The 18,067-nt window shown below is 39.8% G+C and overlaps 1 protein-coding gene and 1 long non-coding RNA gene across 8 annotated transcripts in view; one reads left to right on the plus strand and one right to left on the minus strand.

Annotated features, from left to right (window-relative positions):
- Positions 1 to 18,067, plus strand: part of macrod2 (mono-ADP ribosylhydrolase 2) — a 397,243-nt gene that overhangs the window by 337,070 nt on the left and 42,106 nt on the right. The gene's annotated exons all lie outside the window — the stretch shown is intronic.
- The window catches only part of LOC127378621 (uncharacterized), a 281,992-nt gene that overhangs the window by 257,537 nt on the left and 6,388 nt on the right, over positions 1 to 18,067 (minus strand). For 2 of the 3 annotated variants that reach the window (XR_007888116.1, XR_007888112.1), the window contains one exon: positions 16,959 to 17,503. The exons of the other annotated variant lie outside the window; for it this stretch is intronic. This is a non-coding gene — a long non-coding RNA (uncharacterized LOC127378621). Of the gene's footprint in view, positions 1 to 16,958; positions 17,504 to 18,067 lie in introns of those variants that run through there. 3 annotated transcript variants of the gene reach the window in all.

An 18,067-nucleotide genomic window follows, 5' to 3' on the forward strand; every position in this document is an offset into this window, starting at 1 on the left:
TACTGTGATACTTTCTTATGCCCTCTGTATATCAGTCACCTCTTTTTTTTCCCTAGCCCAATTCTTATCAATACTTGATCTAAATTGATTTAGATTTTGCTTTAAAGTTGTGAGAGTGTGTTGTGTCAAGCCTGTCATACAGCTTGTCAGTAATACTTTTTGGATTGATCTTTTATTTAGTAATAATTGGGAGAATTGAATGGAGAGATAAGCGTGGCTGTGTTTTCCGAGGCTTTATCTGGCGTGCAGTGCGGCCCCAGTCAGTGCACATGTGGTAAGAGTTAGAGGAGTGAACCCATGCAGCCTCCTGAACACTGACTGAAACATACAAGTGTTCCTGCAGGGGATGGGGGATATTAGAAAAAGCCTGAAATTGAGAAATGTGATATAGGGGAGCTCCGTGGAAGAAAAACAAAGTTATTTAAGCCACAAGCCTTTCCTGTTATTAAAATAGTATCAAGCCTTTATTGAATTTAACATGTTTATGGTAGGGGCAACATTAACGGTCTGTGTGAGTGTGCTTGTAGCTGAACCATCGAGATTGCCATCTTTGTTCACATTTTCATGCAAAATGTGACCTACCTTGTGTGGGTGTGGATTTATGACTTTGGCCCTGTCTGAATGCGTGTGAGCATATGTTAGGGTAAGTTTGTTTTTTCCCTTCAGAAGGCTTTTCCAGTGCACCGTTCATGTTATTTGTTGGCATTTCTGAAAGGTGTTATCAGCGAGCCCTTTCTTTGGCACTCTATTACATTCTCACTGTGTATCTAATAATCTTGTCATTTTCCACCACATTTACTCTACTAAGCAGTCAATTAGTGATGCAATACTTAGCCGCCTTTAAAATCCTCTGAAAATTGTGTCTAAAAAGGTTAATGTAATTTCAAAAGTATAAAGTGGATGGAATAGCCTGGATGTAAGTGTGTCTTATTCATTAGAATTCATCTCTGCTTCGACTATCCCAGACTGGAAACTGATGGAAAACAGGCATTCAAAGAGTCAAAGTAGTGTGAACTAGATAGCATTTGCCCTATGCATAATTTATGTTCAGAGAAACAGTGATGTGGTCATTAAAAATATATGGATTTAAACTGTGGATTGTAAAACTGCATGTAGCAGGGCTTCAGTTAACTTGTGTTCTGGCACCATCCAATCTTGTCAGGATGTTCTGTTGTTGCAGCAGAGCCTGAGCGACTGCATTATGTTCATTGCAGTTTATGTGACATTTATCACATCAAATCTGACAATAAAAGTCGAAATGTTATCAGGATATATAATTGAAAGGTTATGAGGTAACACACAAGAGAAGCCATGTCTCATATCTTATTTGGAAGTATATATCAACTGTGTGATATCCCTGCTATGGCTGTTGGAGTTACAGTAAAAGCTTTGGGTCCCTGTAGGCTCAGTGTCTGTATTTGTTATTTTTAAATTGGCACAGTTGCTTTAACCTGGAGAGACCATGGATTCAGCTTCCATGAAGAAAGCTGTTTATTCTTTTCTATTGCAGCAGCGGTATTTTGTACTCGCCCTGTACAGTATTTATAAATGTTGGAAGATTCAGAGTGATGTAGAGAATTTCAATCAAAGTTTTCAAGTAGTCTAGAGTGTCAAATATAGTGCGACCCGTCACACTGGATTAACTGCTACATTCAGAAACCAAACATAGGTTGTAATTATTCAAGTCTTATGCGGTGACACCCTGCACCGTTCTTAGTCACTTCATTTTGTCGAGGAGCCCTTATGAGAGTTCATACAGAGAGCACTTATTTAAATGTTTTTCAGCTGGTGACTGCACTTTGCAAGAGGTTAACTTTCAAACTGAGTTTTAAAAAACTGTAACGCAAGGTTATTTTCATAGAAATCCATACTGTACCTCTCAGCGCAAGACTCGTGAGCTGAGCTGAATGAACAAAACCACATGAGCTGCCAGCTGCACATATTTACATCAGGTTTCCTCCACAATCCACTTCTAAGGACCGTTGCTCGCGGCCATCTCTCAAGGAACTGGCTCGTGATTCGTGGCATACAGGAGGGATCTATAAGACAACTAAAACATTTCAGTTACAGGCCCTAGAACAGAGGCAGAGCCAGAATTTCCCCTTAATCTTTGGAGTCACTGGTTTATGTCTGAATGTGACAGGTCACAAAGCCCAAGCCCAGCCTTATTCACTGTATCCAGCTCATGTTATCATCAGTATTGATTCATCTCCAATCTGTGTCTTTGTACTCCTCCTGAAAGCTCATTGGCTCAAGGGTACAAACCATTATCCATTTGCTAGCAAGAGAATAAATATTTTCATCCTCTGGGCTCACATGTATATCCAAACAGTTAGAGATAAAGGCACAACATTTGTGACAGGTTTATATAGCTTCAGACGAAAACTGATAATAAAATAAACTTGCATTTGGCATGCTCTAAATGCATCTTGAACCCTTGACTCATTGTAGCCCTCTCCCTACCTCCCTCACTGGAGAATAGCGATAAGATGTCTCATTTCCATTTACCTTTCAGCGTTATTCATGGTGTTTTATAGCTTTGCTCCCAGTGCATCCTCAACGTGTCTGTGCTAAAAGCTTAAAGCTTAAGAGCCACATGCCTTGATCGAAGAAAAAATCATTTTTTAGTGAAAACTGTCTTTTTGACATCTTTTGAAATATACCGACATATATTTGATTTATAGCTGCTTACTTACATTATACAAAGAGCAGGATATTACAAAACACACCACTTAGGTCAATAAATCAGTTCATTACATCAGACATCACTTGCACAGGTGATTAGAGTGTCATGGATACCAATTAACCTAATAACCTGGGTTGTTGGGTGGGGCAAGGGTGATGCTGGAGGGAAGGGTATCATGCAGATGTTTCCCTTACTGGATAACTGGGATGCTGAGGATTTGGTTTGAAAGACTGTCATACTAATGAGTTCCCTGATGTACTTGGGTCCAAGTAGATGAAAGCGGTGACACCTCAGGTTGTCCTGCAGTGGCACATACCCAAATTCAGACTGGCACTGACAGAGAGTTTTATTTTCATGGGCTCTGCTTATTGAGGGATGTTCAGCTTATTAGTATTTTTTTCTCAGATACATCAAAAAGTAGCCCCATTTTGATCTCATGCCTACTGCAGTGAGTCGTTGAAGCAGGCACATGGGAGTTGCTCTCTTTTCAACAGAGCAATAAAGACTTGTGCTGAATCCAAAAAGGCATATAAACGGATAGGAGGCAGATACGAGCCCATCTCAGATAAATTAGTTACCAAATTAACCTGTGTAGGGTTCACAGTAGGTGTGTGATTGATATTATTCCAGATCTGCCCTCTGACCCCCTAAGCCTAAATTTGTTGTGATGACTGGGGCTGTAGATAGGATGTCTACCTCTCATCAGCAGACAGCCAATCAAAAGGAAGGAGCCAGCATCAGCCGAGCCTGGTTCTCCTGCTGAAACAGCAAGATGGTGCTTTTATTAGCTTTTAACGGATTATAATTGTCTGCTAAGTACTCGTCTGTCCATCACACAGATGGAAGTTGAACCTTAATACTCAATCTGGAAGCTTTCCCGCAGTTTTAGGTGAAGAGGTTTTCATGCACGTTTTCTTGTCTTTTCATGAAACTTCTAAATCCTCTTTTTCCTCCCAAAGCCTCTGGGTGTCCAGTAAACGTCTCCTGACACCTGAATAGCTGGGCATTTTTATAACAGGCCATAACCTGGGATGTTTTAATGACACTTTCCAAAGCACATCAGCCATCGACTTTGGAAATGTCTTGCAGATGTGTGATATTTTTTTTCTTGCGAATGTTGGCAAGCAATTCCACTAAGCGCCCAAGCTGAACGACTCTGAAGTGTAAAACATGTGAGACGATTTATTATTCCTACAAAACACACACAGTCTCACATATGGGCTTGCAGCCTTGTGCCGATGGGACATCCACAGCTCTTTACTCTTAATATGAGCCTCTCATATAAACCAGCTAATTAGAATTAGTTTGACTACACTTAAGCTTGTGAAAAGCATATCATGGACGTTTATCCAATGCCTAATTGACACGGTAAAACGAATACATATTCATAAACACACACCACTGACTGCTCAATGCTGCCTCATACAGAATGTCAAATTTAATTGGGGCGTGCTGAAAGATAGATGTGCCTGAGATTTGAAATATAGTATATCCAACGCAGCTTCATTCATTCATATTCATACAGTTGCCACTGATTACTAAACTGTGCCAATTATAGCATACGACCTAGGAAAGATGAATTTCAGTGAAAAAAAATGTAAATCTGTGTTATCATTCTAGGTAGTGACAATTGATTCTGCTTCAGTGGTAATGTATTTTCATAGTAATGACAGTCAAGTTTGTTTCTCTCTTAATAATTACACACCAGCCCCCCACAGTGCCGACTGTATATAACATGGCAGGGGTTACTTTCATCCTTTTCCTTTTGGATTTACAAGTATCACCTCACCCACTTCTTTGTCAACTTTGTGGGTTTTATAGGTGTTTTAATTCTTCACAGCAAATATTCTAAGAAAAACAAGGATTGTTGAATCTCTGCTGAGCAGCACAGGAGAAGTGAGACTTTGTGTTTGTAGTTTTAAAGATCAACGAGAAACTAAATTCCTTCCTGATGGTTACCCTCCTGTTCACAAAAGCTCAGTTTCATTTTGCCTCAGACTGGTGCTACAAAACAAGAGGACTTCAACATGTCATACTGAATCTTAATTAGAAAAAATACAGTGGAAAAACAAAAGGATGTTATCCACAAAAACCCATTAAAGCTCAATCATATGAAATAAGCAAGTGGCAGAAATGAAAGTGCTGTCAGGCTCAGTGCCTTATCTGAGTAAGTGAAAGCAGAAGAGATATACCTCTCGGGTCTGTGTTCCCCCTGTGCTGCTGTGATCTTTTCTCAGCTGCTTTTTCAATATGTCTTGGTGATAAAAGAGTGACCCTCTCTCTTCCTGTGTGCGCAGCATGGGCTGCGACAGCAAAGCTGGCTGTTGACCTCATCGACCTGCGGGCACCGCAAAGCAGGAAGGGAGATCTCTATTTTGAATTCTCACATCCTGCCATCTGCCTCAATTTTGTAAATGCTCCTAACCCCACCCAACCATCTTACACCACTATATCAACACCCTCAGACACATGAATTAAAGATTTAGTCACAGGACACAGGACAGCATGTTACCGCTGTGTGTGCACTATTGTCAACATGTGCTTCTGTATGTTTAGGTCGCAAAGACAGTAGGACACTGACACACTGTATGTCAGAACAGAGCCACAGCCACATCCCTGTGGAGAAAGACATATCACAGCACACCACTGTTACTCTGAGCTATAAATATCTGATAAAGAACTGTGCTGCTGTCATTTTATGCCCGTCGGAGTTCCACTGTTTATTTAACCCACTTACGTTTTCTAGAAACCTCTATTTTTAATCATTAAAATGGAATTGCACTTTCCCTGTCTTAGAATTAACAATAAGATTGGAGTGGAGATGAGCAGATGAGATAGGGCAGGCAAAACAAAACCATTCCAGGAGAAAAAGGATATCAGACTTGAGATGCATTTGTGGAAATAATTCCATTTTCCCAGCAAGATAAAGTGCTACAGTGTTTAGAGTAGAAATGTGTTACAGCCCTCTCATTAGCTTGCCATGGTTCCAGTAAGTATCTTAATTAGATTATTGGTGGAATTATGAGGAACTTGTGGCTCTGTTTGCCTTGGGCTTCTTTACTCTTGGTCACAGAGTGTTTCCATCTAATTGGTTTGTTTTGTTGCTAAATCAGAGCTGCCTGATATGATTTGGCCTCTTCTGTGGTCAACTGTAGCTTGGAAACACAAATTATTTTCCATTCTATTTATAAACCGTTCTATTTACTTATATGAAAGTGCTACTCATTTTGAAGGGAGATGGGTAGAACATGGACACTGAAGGTGAATGAATCCAAAATAGGCAGAAAATGATATTTGTTCACAGCAAAACTTAAGGTGAAAGGCCATGCTCCTAGTGTAGACCCTTTTCAGGCCTTCCTTCTGGCTTAAGCAACATCTTTACTGTTAGCCATCTGTCAATATTTATTTAATGTAGGATTTAAGATAATTACCTCTATAGTAAGAAGCTGTCATTTTTACCAGATTACACGATTTTTGTATGTATTTTGTCTTAATAACAGGAATCTGTCAAAAGTAGATTTTAGAAATGGTATTATTTAAGTTCAAATTCATTCATGAATGTTAGAAATACTTACAAATGCACATATAATTAACAGTGACGGTTAAAAAAATTGACACAGCCCCATTGTAATCAGTGACCCGTCTTGGCCCATACTAGCTCCACCCTGTTTCAAACGGCCCAGCACAGACATATCACAGACTGATTAAACTTTCAGTGGCTCCTGAATACCATTTTCACCTCTCAAAGGAGCCAAGTGCTCGGCTTCCTTTGCAGAGATCCCTCTAACCAATCGTGCCTAAAAAGCTTTTCAAAGTGCTGAGTGGAAGAGCACTTGAGTTTGAGGAAGGGTTATGTTCTCCGTGCAGCAGGTAGAACAGACTGCTGTGGAGAGGGGTGATAAATACGGTTCTTTTAATACAATAGCTTTGTAGGTCACTCTGCGGAGAGGCAAGGTGCGCTCACTCAGCCGGCTGCTCCTGCAGAGCCTGCGCAGCCCACAGACACAAGAACACGCAACCTTTAAAGAGGGATTTGAAAAGGTCAAAGCACAGGCATGCAGAATAGCAATATAGGAGTGCGCTTCCAGAGGTTACAAGGTCACTGTGGGCTTTATTCCTCCATGTTCCTCCTCTCCTCTTGGAGAGATGGCTTCATTGAGTATGTTAAGACTTAAAAGATTCACTTTAGTTTGCCAGTGGTGTGTTACATAGCATCTTTCTCGATTGCATTCAATTCTGTATCACCTTGAGAGTTCCCTCTCTGATGCTGGGTTGACCCACTTCAAGGATCTGGCCGTGAGGAGAGAGGGAGAGTGTCCACCTGGGCCTGGTTAGAGGTGTGGTTAAGACAGGCTTACTGGGGGCTGGTCTGTCTCAACACGCCACCCTGATGTTTTTCTTCACTCCCTTAAAGACCCCGTCCCCGCTCTTCTTTGCAGCTCAGATGCTGTTTTCAGTGGCCGTTTGCCATGTAAAAACAAATCACATTTCATTACGTTGCCATTGGTTGTTACTTATGGATCTTGAGGTATTATATTAGCCCATGGTTTCCTCTCGATGGAGCAGGAAGGATTTCCTTAAGACTGAGACGACTGGGTCTCTGCCTCGTGACAGAGTGGGTGCTCCCTCTCTTTACTCCACAGTCCCATGTGATACCACTGCATGCTTAGCGACTCTTCTTCTACTGATCTAATTAGTCCCTTGACACATCTTTAACGGTCTGTATTTATCAGGAACATTAATTAGTACCTAGACTGGATATATTACTTTCAAAATAGTGGATGTCCTTGTTTATTAAAGTATTAACAACAGGGGGGAAATACTGTCTCTTATCCCCTGGTATTAGTCACTTAGTGAGCCTGCTCATTCATCATATCCTTTCTGCAGTGTGTTTTCTTCCCCTACTTATCCCTGTTTGTCTTTTTCTAAGTGCACATATAAAGTGATGTTGGATTAGCATTATTAATTACAGCAGCACTCGGTGCCCCCTGTTACACAGTTGTCGCATTAACAAAGTGTCACCCATAGTCACAGAGGTACGAGGCTGGGAGATAACTAAGTCTTGCTTTGGTTCCAGTCAGGTTTAAGGAAGCTTACAAGAGAGAGCGTGGAAAACAGGGCTAGAAATGGGGAGGTCATTGATTTCCTAAGCGACAGCTAGACCGAAACAGATACTTTATTGATTGGAGACTTCCTTGGGATAGTTGGAGAAAGCTGGAGGAGAGTTCGGAGGCTGGGAAACATTAATCTGTGGAGCTGTGTGGTATGACCGTCCATCATGCGTGACACAGACTACCTCAGCACCCTGAGCTAATGTGGTTGCTGCATAGAAATAAACCATCTTCTGCTCTACAGCTGGTTTCCTTCCGATAAAAGCACCTTGCTTTACTGTGGTTCATGCAGATGATTTTATTTGATCTGCCAACAAGTGAAACGGTTTGATTCATATTCAAGAGTTGAGCACAGAGCTTTCTTCCACTAATCATGCTAATAAGACCCACTTTACCAATTTTATTGTTACTCATAGGGGATCTTTTGAATGTTTTTTTTTTGGTTTAGCGTTTGAAAAGCACAGTGCTGCCTATTTTAGTAACACTCCACTCTTTATGAGCTCTCCGATCAGTCAGACTAAAAAGTGTCTCTAGCGTCAAAAGCCTCTAACACCTTCATCAGGATCCCTCCTTGTTTTTGAGTGGCCTGTGGGTTAGTAGCATGTGGCCCTACTTAAGGTGCAGCACGGCAAATATGCATAAGAACGCTGACACTAATATAGATATATTACAGTCTCTCTGAGAGAAATCATGCAAATCAGGGAGACTAGAAAGAATTGGCATTCTCCCCCTTCCGATTCACTGATGTTACTTTGCTAGACTATACTATATATATATATATATATGATGACAAAATCTTGCCTTTATTGGCTTTACACAGATTTAGTAGGTAGATTATTTCTAAGAGACTTTCTTTACATGAAGTTCAGTCAGGTGTTTTGTTCCCATTTGTTCCAACAAACCAAACGTTTTTTTGATTTCAATAGTCTTCTTTTATAACTAGTTAGGAATTCATCTTGACAGCAATCTGGTCTTCCCTCAGCATATAACAAAACGGCTCACATAGCAGGGCTTAGTTAATTAGAAGTCTTCTTCCTCCCACTACAAATCTTAATCCTGATTTTCTGATCTTCCCCATACACGATTTTTGATCCTCATTACACCTGGCATCAACACCAAAAAGGGTAATCAGATTATTTTTTGATAGAGCAAAGACGCAGCAAATCCGATTGTGAATGAGATGAAGGTTGATCTAGAGGCTGCCAGTGACATATTTGGTTACATTAACACCTAGCTAAAAATAACAAGAATCTCCAAATTACATTTAATAGCACATATCTAAACACAATTATGTTTTCACATGTAAATCAAGCAGGAGGAATTTTTTAGTGAAGGTCGTGCAGACATCATAAGAGATACACGCAGATAGGGAAGAAGCAAAGTACATAAGTAATGAATATTACCAGTGAAAAACTGCCTTCAGATATCTATGTTTTGTTAAGGGAAAGATAGATTTTGGTGTTTATACTGGAATAGAATTTTTATTTCAAATGTACTATAAATGGAGTCTAGATATCCAGATGTGAGATGTGCGTGTTAAGGCCAGCTGTAAAGGTAAGCATTGTGTCCCGATTGTATAACACCCTCTAACTCCGCCTTTGAGTGACTAGAGCTACTATTACACAGCTGTTTGTCAGGTACAGGTACAGTGGGTGACACTCATTTACACAAATCTCTGTGGTTTAACTCTCCTTTAGTTGATTAACCTGCTATAAACCTTGTGAGCCACTTACATGTACAATATCTAATCAGCCTCCCATCTCCAGAGCAAACACCTTCAGGCACCTCCTATCAGTCTGCTGCTGCCAGTGACAGCAACACAGAGGAAATCAAAACCAGACAATTTTATCTTAATCACGGCATTCGAAGGCTCTGATTTGGGTACTGTATTTTATTTACATCCCAGTTACAAAGTCAACATCTGTGCCTCTCTAGTTTGGCTTGTGACATTGTTTTTATATTGTTTTCCTGCTTTTCATTATAACTGAGTAGTGATACTGTAACACGAATAGTTTCCAGCAAATATTCTGCTATGCTGTCTCTTTGTATTAATGATTTATGTGTCTTGTAATGTTTAACTGTTTTCTCTACTTTCTTGGTAATCCTAATCCACTAGCCCCTTAGAAAGCATTTTACCTTCTGCCATGCTGTCACTGTGAATAAATAGCCCGAACACTCTCTACAATTCACATTGAACGAGAGGCTGTAAATTTGCCAGACACATCTGACAAAGTCCAGATCGGATCTTCATTCCACTTTGTAAGTTATGTCAAACAGCACCTCTGCTTTGAGGCTTACATCCCTGTTTGATGTCGCCCACACAACCATATGGTATCGCTCTCAGGATCAGTTTTTCTGTTTTTTATTTCCTGCCATTACACTCATCCTGTGTTCTATTCAGCAGTGTGTAAATCTGCCATAACCTCACAGTGGATATTGTGGTATGGTAATGTGAAAAGGATCACCTTCTCATTGTAACACATGTTCACTTACACTTTTTTTGCGGGTACTTCTTTATCCTTTTTATTATTATTTCATTGTAAGATGCCTGTAGACACTTAAAACCTCCAAAAACAATTTGTGTTCTCACAGGATGGTTTTAGTAATATAATAAGAGGATTTAGAGTTTGAGTGTGTATCTATATGGGTGGCAAATTGTAAAAATAAGTCCATCTCTAAACTTGGGATAATGAGTACTACTGCTCAGCTGATTGTGTCACTTTTTGGATTTGAAAGCAAAAAAGACGTTAATGAACCTTTACTTCAAGGGTTCAGTGGCAGCTCTTATGGTGGATGAGCAGAAAGAAAAGGAAAAACTATGAATATATCTGCCCGAACGTTGTGCTGGCATCTTGTATGGGCTCTGTTATAAAAGTAACAAAGGGTAAAAGAAAGTGTATGAGAAGCAGAGTACTTTCTAATGAGTGTTCCTCCTGACCTTATGGCATTAACCTCCACAGGAAAAGAAAAAAACACCACATGTGGGTTAAACCTCAGAGAACCGGCAAAGTTATTAGCATTTCCGTATAGCGCGGGGATAGCACTGCCCACACACTCCCTCACTCATTTGCATTATCATATTCAAGTACCGACAGCTTTACAACGCTGGAGAGCATCATTAATATGAACACATAGGGGTGCTTGCGGCTGTACTGTAGCTCATGCGTTTTTGAAGAAGAAACCCAGACATGTTTGTTAGATAAATTACAGGTCACTGGTGCCTCTCCTGTGCCTCTCCAGATCCGGCTTGTATGCAGTTCAGGCAATTTTGCCATGGGGAGCTGTGATTGGATTCCCATTCGTCTGGCAGCTTTTGTGTAATACTCAAACTGGAGAGGACCTGGCTGGATCACACCACATATTTCCTCCCAGGAAACCCCCTCAGAACCAGTCAGGCCCAGACAGGGCAAACATGCAGCTGAAAAGAAGAAGCCCGATGTGCCAGACAAGTACACAGAGACACACATTGACTGCTCCAAATCCTGCATACACTAGAGGGAAACATCAAAAATGATTTGTCTAAGAAATAGAAAAGAGACATTTGTATTGTTTTATTTTCCTTAGTGCACATCAGTGGATTTCATTTATCTGACAGTGTTTTCCCTATACAATCTCTCCTGCTGGACCCAAAAGGGTTTGCCCTTGTGTGAAAACTGTTCTCATCAGACAAGAAACACACTGTGTAATGACTTCATCAACATTAGCTGGGTGTAAAAGGTTTAGAGGATGTCTATACCTGGCTGCACACACCAGCCTCTGTCAGAGAGGGCTGAGTTCGCTCTTATTGGCGTCCTCCCAGAGACAGAGCAGGTATTGACTAAATAGAAACAGGAAAAATGAAAATATTAGTGGATTTGACAACCAAGCAGGATAACCCCGGCATGATCCTGGAGAGCAGATGAGCAGAAACAGAGCCTGACACATCCGCACAAAGCACCAATCCTTCAACTTGACATGTAATACTGCCTATTGGTGGTCAATATGAGAATCAGGGGGACAGCAAAGGTGTCAAAGGCCAGCAGATGCTTTAAAGGAGCTCAACAGGAGGGATGAATTTGTGCGGAGGAAGATTGCGAGATCCTAGCAAGCAGAAAACGTCATGGGGCAATGGCACATAGGATTAGAATTTATTTTTGAGATACACAATACATTTAAGTTTCTAGACTTCAGTTCCTGAGAAACTGTGCTTTGTTTCCTATTTGTAGTATGTATGTGCCTGTTGACGTTTTTTACTACTAACAGCACTGTGGAGCAATGTCTTGCCATATTACTTTAATTTCAAGTTTTCATTTCAGCAATATGGAAAAGGACACACATCCAAACCATGAGTACAAGCTGACAAAGGCATAGCTCAGGTACTTGACAATCTATTTATTCATAAAGCAAGTTTAAAGGTAGGGAAACACACCAGTACATACCCAACAAACTGAGGTCTTCTAATTCTGGACTTTTTAGAGGATTTTCTTGTTGTTCTACAGACATCCATGAACTGATCTGTTGAAAGATGAGTTAATTAAGCATAGCATTCAGCATGGCTTTAAAATACTCATAAAAACATAAGAAATGCATCAATTAGTTTATCTGACTCTGAGCAGGAAAGGAAAATACTATATTTCTGTTTTTAAGCCCAAAACAAAGTTTGGACCTCACACATTCCTGATAGATTTTAACAAGTTATCACAGGAAACCTCCCTCCACCTACACATACATACACACACCTACTCTGCCTCATCAGCGGAGGTTGTTGTAGGCCATCGGCTGTCCAGAGGTCAGATCATTACCAATGCAGCCATGGATCATAGATACAGCCCTCATATTAGTCCTTCCTTCACCATTCCCCTCTGACCTCGTCTGCAGCTGCACTACCTCTCATCTTTATGATTAGAAAATCACCCAATCCTTCACACTCAAACTATTCCCTATAGGCTCAGCACAAGTATTCCATCATTATAATTATTCGACCATCCATATTAATTGACAAATTTGTCAGTGGAGTCTATTGCACCATTGGTCACATGCCACAAAGATGCTGTAGTATTCTGGACTTCAAATCTCTAGAGGTACTGGCGGTACTGATATTTTACTTCTTCTAATGTACTTACAAGGATTTTCATTACTGTCATTGGTTACGTACTATTAAACATTTAGCTGCAGTTAGGTGATGTCAGTTACTGTTCCTCTGGGAGGTTATTGACATTTCCCTTTATTCCAGTGGAACAAGCTTGCAGAGGTAAATCATCCACCTTAGAATATTTTCAGCTGCTGTGTTTGGTGTTCTTAATGGCAAAATTTACTGGAGAATTTAAAATCCATAAAGCCTGCCCTCCTCTTTCAGAAAGATTAAATATGAAAATAATAGAAAAAGAAATACTAGGGATGAATGTGAGTTTTTCCTGCTGAAATCGTGTCTGTCTATTTTTTTTATTTTTTTTTAAATCAGATAGCACAGTGCTTCTGCTGCTGGCAGCGGGAGCTGGCAGGAACGGCTCAAAGCCTGTGAAAGTCAAATGCTGTCTCTTTTACTTTGAGAGAACAATTTTTGAAAATGTGAGCTAAAATGCTAGATGCCTCAAGCATGCTGTACTCCAATTTTTGTCTACAGTGCCATGCAGCAATGAAGCCTGAATAATACAGTAGGAACTATTTGTTCAGCTCTAATGTGTAAAAAATGTGAGGCACACACAGCATTTGTTGAATTAACATACAAATTGCTGATATATTATCTCATGGATTTTTCCAAATCTAGCAAGACAGCATTTTCCTGTCAAAATGTTTTATATTCTCTACTGCATACGGCCTTAGAAGCAGCATGGTGATGTTTTACACTGATGAAATAACCAGGCAGCTTACCAGAATGTTATCACTTCTATTTAGTCACACTGTGCTGAGCACTCATGCATAATTGTGTACAAAAACATTTACCAAAATCTGTCGTCTGTTTAGCAATATTAAGCTGACTCCATTGACTATCCTATTGGCCTTATCATGATATAGTGGGGATCTAATGTCGACCGGCTTTGGAAAGTAAGAGTTTGAGCTCAGCACTTTCTTCCAGGCTTTGGTCGTAACCATGCCTTCTCAAAGCCCAATGTCAGGCTTCTCCTTTGATGTATGGATGGAGGCGTTTTGTTCAAAGGGATAACCTTTTCTGGGCACTTCTTTTGAAATGATAATTCACAAGCCTGCTGCTGGTGGAGCTGAAGCTCCCTCGGCAGACAGGGTCAATCAAAGTCAAATGGAGGAGCTGCTCACAGCTTCACCCGAGTAGCCAGTGCCAGTGCCTGGCTGCTGCTGTCAGCCCTGCCACCAACATAATCCCTGCCGCTCGGTAAAGGGAGTGGACAGCAGAGATGTCTCAGAGATCAGCATATTTTAAGCAGCAACGTGGACTGAGTAGTTATGCTGTCGTGATCTTGAAGGATCCAGGAGTGTTTATGTGTATTTGAATGTTAACACAGCTCTGTCTATAGATGCCTGTCAGACAGAGGCTGAGTTTTTCTATGCTTTTTCAAGCTACAAGCTCTGTGTGCTAGTGGTGAGGGGGACGCAGGTGTATGTAATTACATCAGTAATAAGGCCTGGATATGGTCCACCTGCCTCAAAGTGAACCCTCTATCCAATCCAGCGCTGCTGACAACAAAGGAGACGAGCGCTCGCTGATTATGGCTTTGATGATGCAGCTACAAGGCTGTATTTTATGGAGAGATATTTCTGGCTCAGAAATAATTCACTGGAATTATTCAATCTGTCTCGAACAATGGCATGTAGTATCAGTGTATGATCACACATACAACACTCATATGTCATGTCAGTGATGAATAAATCATAAAGAAAACAAACACAATATGTATCTACTGTTTATGTGAGAGTGTATGATATAAATATAGTTCTGTGTACCCAGCCACTATGATGGATTGGTGACCTGCCCGGATTCCCTTCCAGTGCATGCTGGTGTTTACTCACTACGACCTTGAACATAAGCAAATAAAGCAAATTAATGAATTATTTCAGCCAGTGTTAATACTGTATATCAGTCTCCTGTCGCTGTTGTCCATCTGGATGCAACCGTTCAGGATCCTGCATGTGCCGGTGCCTCGGTAACGAGGCAGCACAGGACACATAGACACAGATCTCCCATGGGTTCGGGCTCCAGCTGGAGTAGACATGCTAGGGCAACCTTTCCCTATTATTGTTTGTGACAGAATCAAGAAGGAAATGCAAGTAGCAAAAGTGCGTGCGTTGTGCCTGCACGTCAGATTCTGCTGGCAGTGCCCCCAATGTAATTATGGGCATGGGTGGCCAGCTATGACAGCTCATCTGTTAGCCAGCCAGTAAGAGTCTGGGGCACCTGGCGAGCCCTGCACCAGAATGATTATCCACAGATACACACAATTTAAAAATCACATACACTATTTCATAAAACCAGAGACACTGTCATATTGTTTCATGCTACTCATTAACACTGAGGCAGATGCGTCTGCCACAAACTGACAGAGCTAGCCACTTCAAAATCTTGTTTCTCTGCATTTCATGTGCCATGCAAATGAGTTACAAACGCGTAGGTTGCACCCATGGCATTATCATTTTAATTAGTCTCATCTTATCATATATTCAGAACTCAATTACAACTAGCATTGGTTTTGAATTGATTAGGCTAGATGAATGAAGTGTTCTGCAGAGGGTTTAAATGAAATAATTGAAATTAGATCTTTAACCTTTAACTTTCAGTATTTTACAGAACAGCATTAGCATTGCCAAGTAATGTCTGCACTATAAATTCATGTATTTATGGTGTAATAGAAAACAAAGCATGCCCTCGCTGAACTGTTGGAACTCAGCTAAGTGGCTCATCTTTTTTAAGTTTTCACATTTTCATCACGGTTAAAATAATGAATTGAAAATATTTCAAAATATCACTTTGATTTGTACTTAATTAAAGGATTGTTTGCAGAAAGCTGTTTATACATGCACTGTTATTGTCACAAGAGTCCATTGAATTCTTAGTTTTTTCCCGTGTTGCCTGGGTCTTCACTAAGTACAGCTCAAAGAGCGACAGGTCAAGCCAACTAAACAGCCTCACACTTAACTGTGCAGAATACATTTCTGTCAAGACGACCATCCCTCCCATATGCAACCAGGGGACCCAATCATATTGTGCTCACCTTTTGGCAAAGGCCCTCCAATCGAGGGATGAGTAATGACTAGGCAGGCTAGCATGCCGTGATCCCAGCTTTCTAATTAGTCTTCCATTAACTTTTTCAACCTTGGCGGCTGCAGGGTGCACGCTCAACACACACACACACACACACACACACACACACACACACACACACACACACACACACACACACACACACACACACACACACACACACACACACACTACTGGTTACCATTTGCAATGGGGACCAAATTTCTGATCATCACTTGCGGGGACCACCCTTTCTAGAGGTTCTAGAGGTATGAAAAAAATCAGGCACACTCACCATTGGTTGGTTAGCTCATACACGACTTCAAATATCTGAATTGATGAAGTAAGGTTTTCATCATGCTAACTGGGGACCTATGTAAAATCCAGTAAACATGTTTGTGGGGGACCTCATTTAAATATAATTTGCATAATTTACACAGATTTCCAATTGATTAATGGGGACCATGGTAAAACAACAAGCTTAAGTGATATAATCCTCAGATTATTGCATTTTACCTGTCTTCTTTTGATCACAAGGTTCACTACAACAATGGCAGTGCATAATATAACCACTTTGTGATTCCTTCGTACTGTAAACTGCTATGAAGCTGCAATGGAGCTGTCCTCTACCAACCAGGTTATGTCTTTAATAATAGATTTTTCATAAAGTTATCAAGCTGCTATCCACAGGCATCAGACCAAATACTAGAATTAAACCACAATAATGCAAATGATATAATCTACTTTAGCAGCACCAAAATTAATGCAGAAAGTGTGTCATTAGGATATTTTCACTAAAGAAAATGTGTATTTTAAGCTTTAAGAACTACTGTGCTCGTGGTTTGTGGTAATATAAGAGGAGTCTTAAGTAGGGTTGGATACTGTTGTGAATCACAATTCCACATTGTAAACCAAACTGCACAAAAGTACTGTACATAACACAATAACATTATTTATTCCAGAACCAATATACTTTTTTAGTTTTTATTTATAGCGAAAACAGGGTAAACATACAATTTGTTATACAAATAAAATGGGAATCAAATGATTTACATATCATTTATACTAGAGACATTGTTCTAACTTAATCTTGATATCAGGGGTCACTTAAGTACCAAGAATTTAGTAGTGAATTACTAAATTGTTGTCTCACCCATCAAACTTTTCAACCTTAATTTCACTGTAAGGGTTTTTCTTCGTTTACGTCTCACATGGTTCTTATTTTTAACCACAGTCAACTACCCAGAAACTGTGGAATATTGTATTTCTCAGTCACAGAATACTCAACAACCCTAAAACTAGTATTCACGTTTGTCTGTGTTGTTTGCTGCATTACTTCATAGTAAAAAATAATTTCCTTAGTTCAAGAAGTCAAACTCTCATTTAAATTATACATTTAAACTTTTTATTGAGTCCTGCTCATTTGCGTTCTCTCAAGACAAAACTGAAAGCAACAATACAAACTTGTATAGAGTCGGATACTTCATTTGAATCTTCAACATCTGTGCCTTTCATCTAAGGACAAAAAAGAAGTTACTTAGACATATATCCTTGGAACTGAACACAATCCCAGTGTACTATATTATGACAATACAATTAAAATTGTTTAAAATTCCTACAGTGTTAATCAACCACTTAATTGCAAATGTTATATCATACTTTTCTCACACACTTAAATATTTGGAGTAGTGATGTTAACAAATGGTCCTAAAAACAGCAAAAGTCTAAACACAAGAAAATATTTTGAAACTGAAGTCTGACTTGGTGAATGTTTATACTTCTGAACATAGATAATATTCCTTTGTCTGCAAACACACCGTTTGTGCTGTCACAAAAATATACCTTGAAAATGAATCTGAATAATTAGGACAAATCAAATTTACAACATTTGCGATTTGTAAGTTTAGGCAAAACATTGACTTTTTTTTACGTTTGAAAGACAGCCTTAAAATATAACTACATCTAAAATATTGTAATTGTAAACATAAATATGAAAAACAAGTGTTCAATTTGATGTAATCGCTGCTTAGTATTTATTTACACTACTGCATGTTCTTAATGACAAATTTCTAATGTTAA

This window comes from Dicentrarchus labrax, unplaced genomic scaffold (assembly GCF_905237075.1).
Source record: "Dicentrarchus labrax unplaced genomic scaffold, dlabrax2021, whole genome shotgun sequence".
Classification (NCBI taxonomy): domain Eukaryota; kingdom Metazoa; phylum Chordata; class Actinopteri; family Moronidae; genus Dicentrarchus; species Dicentrarchus labrax.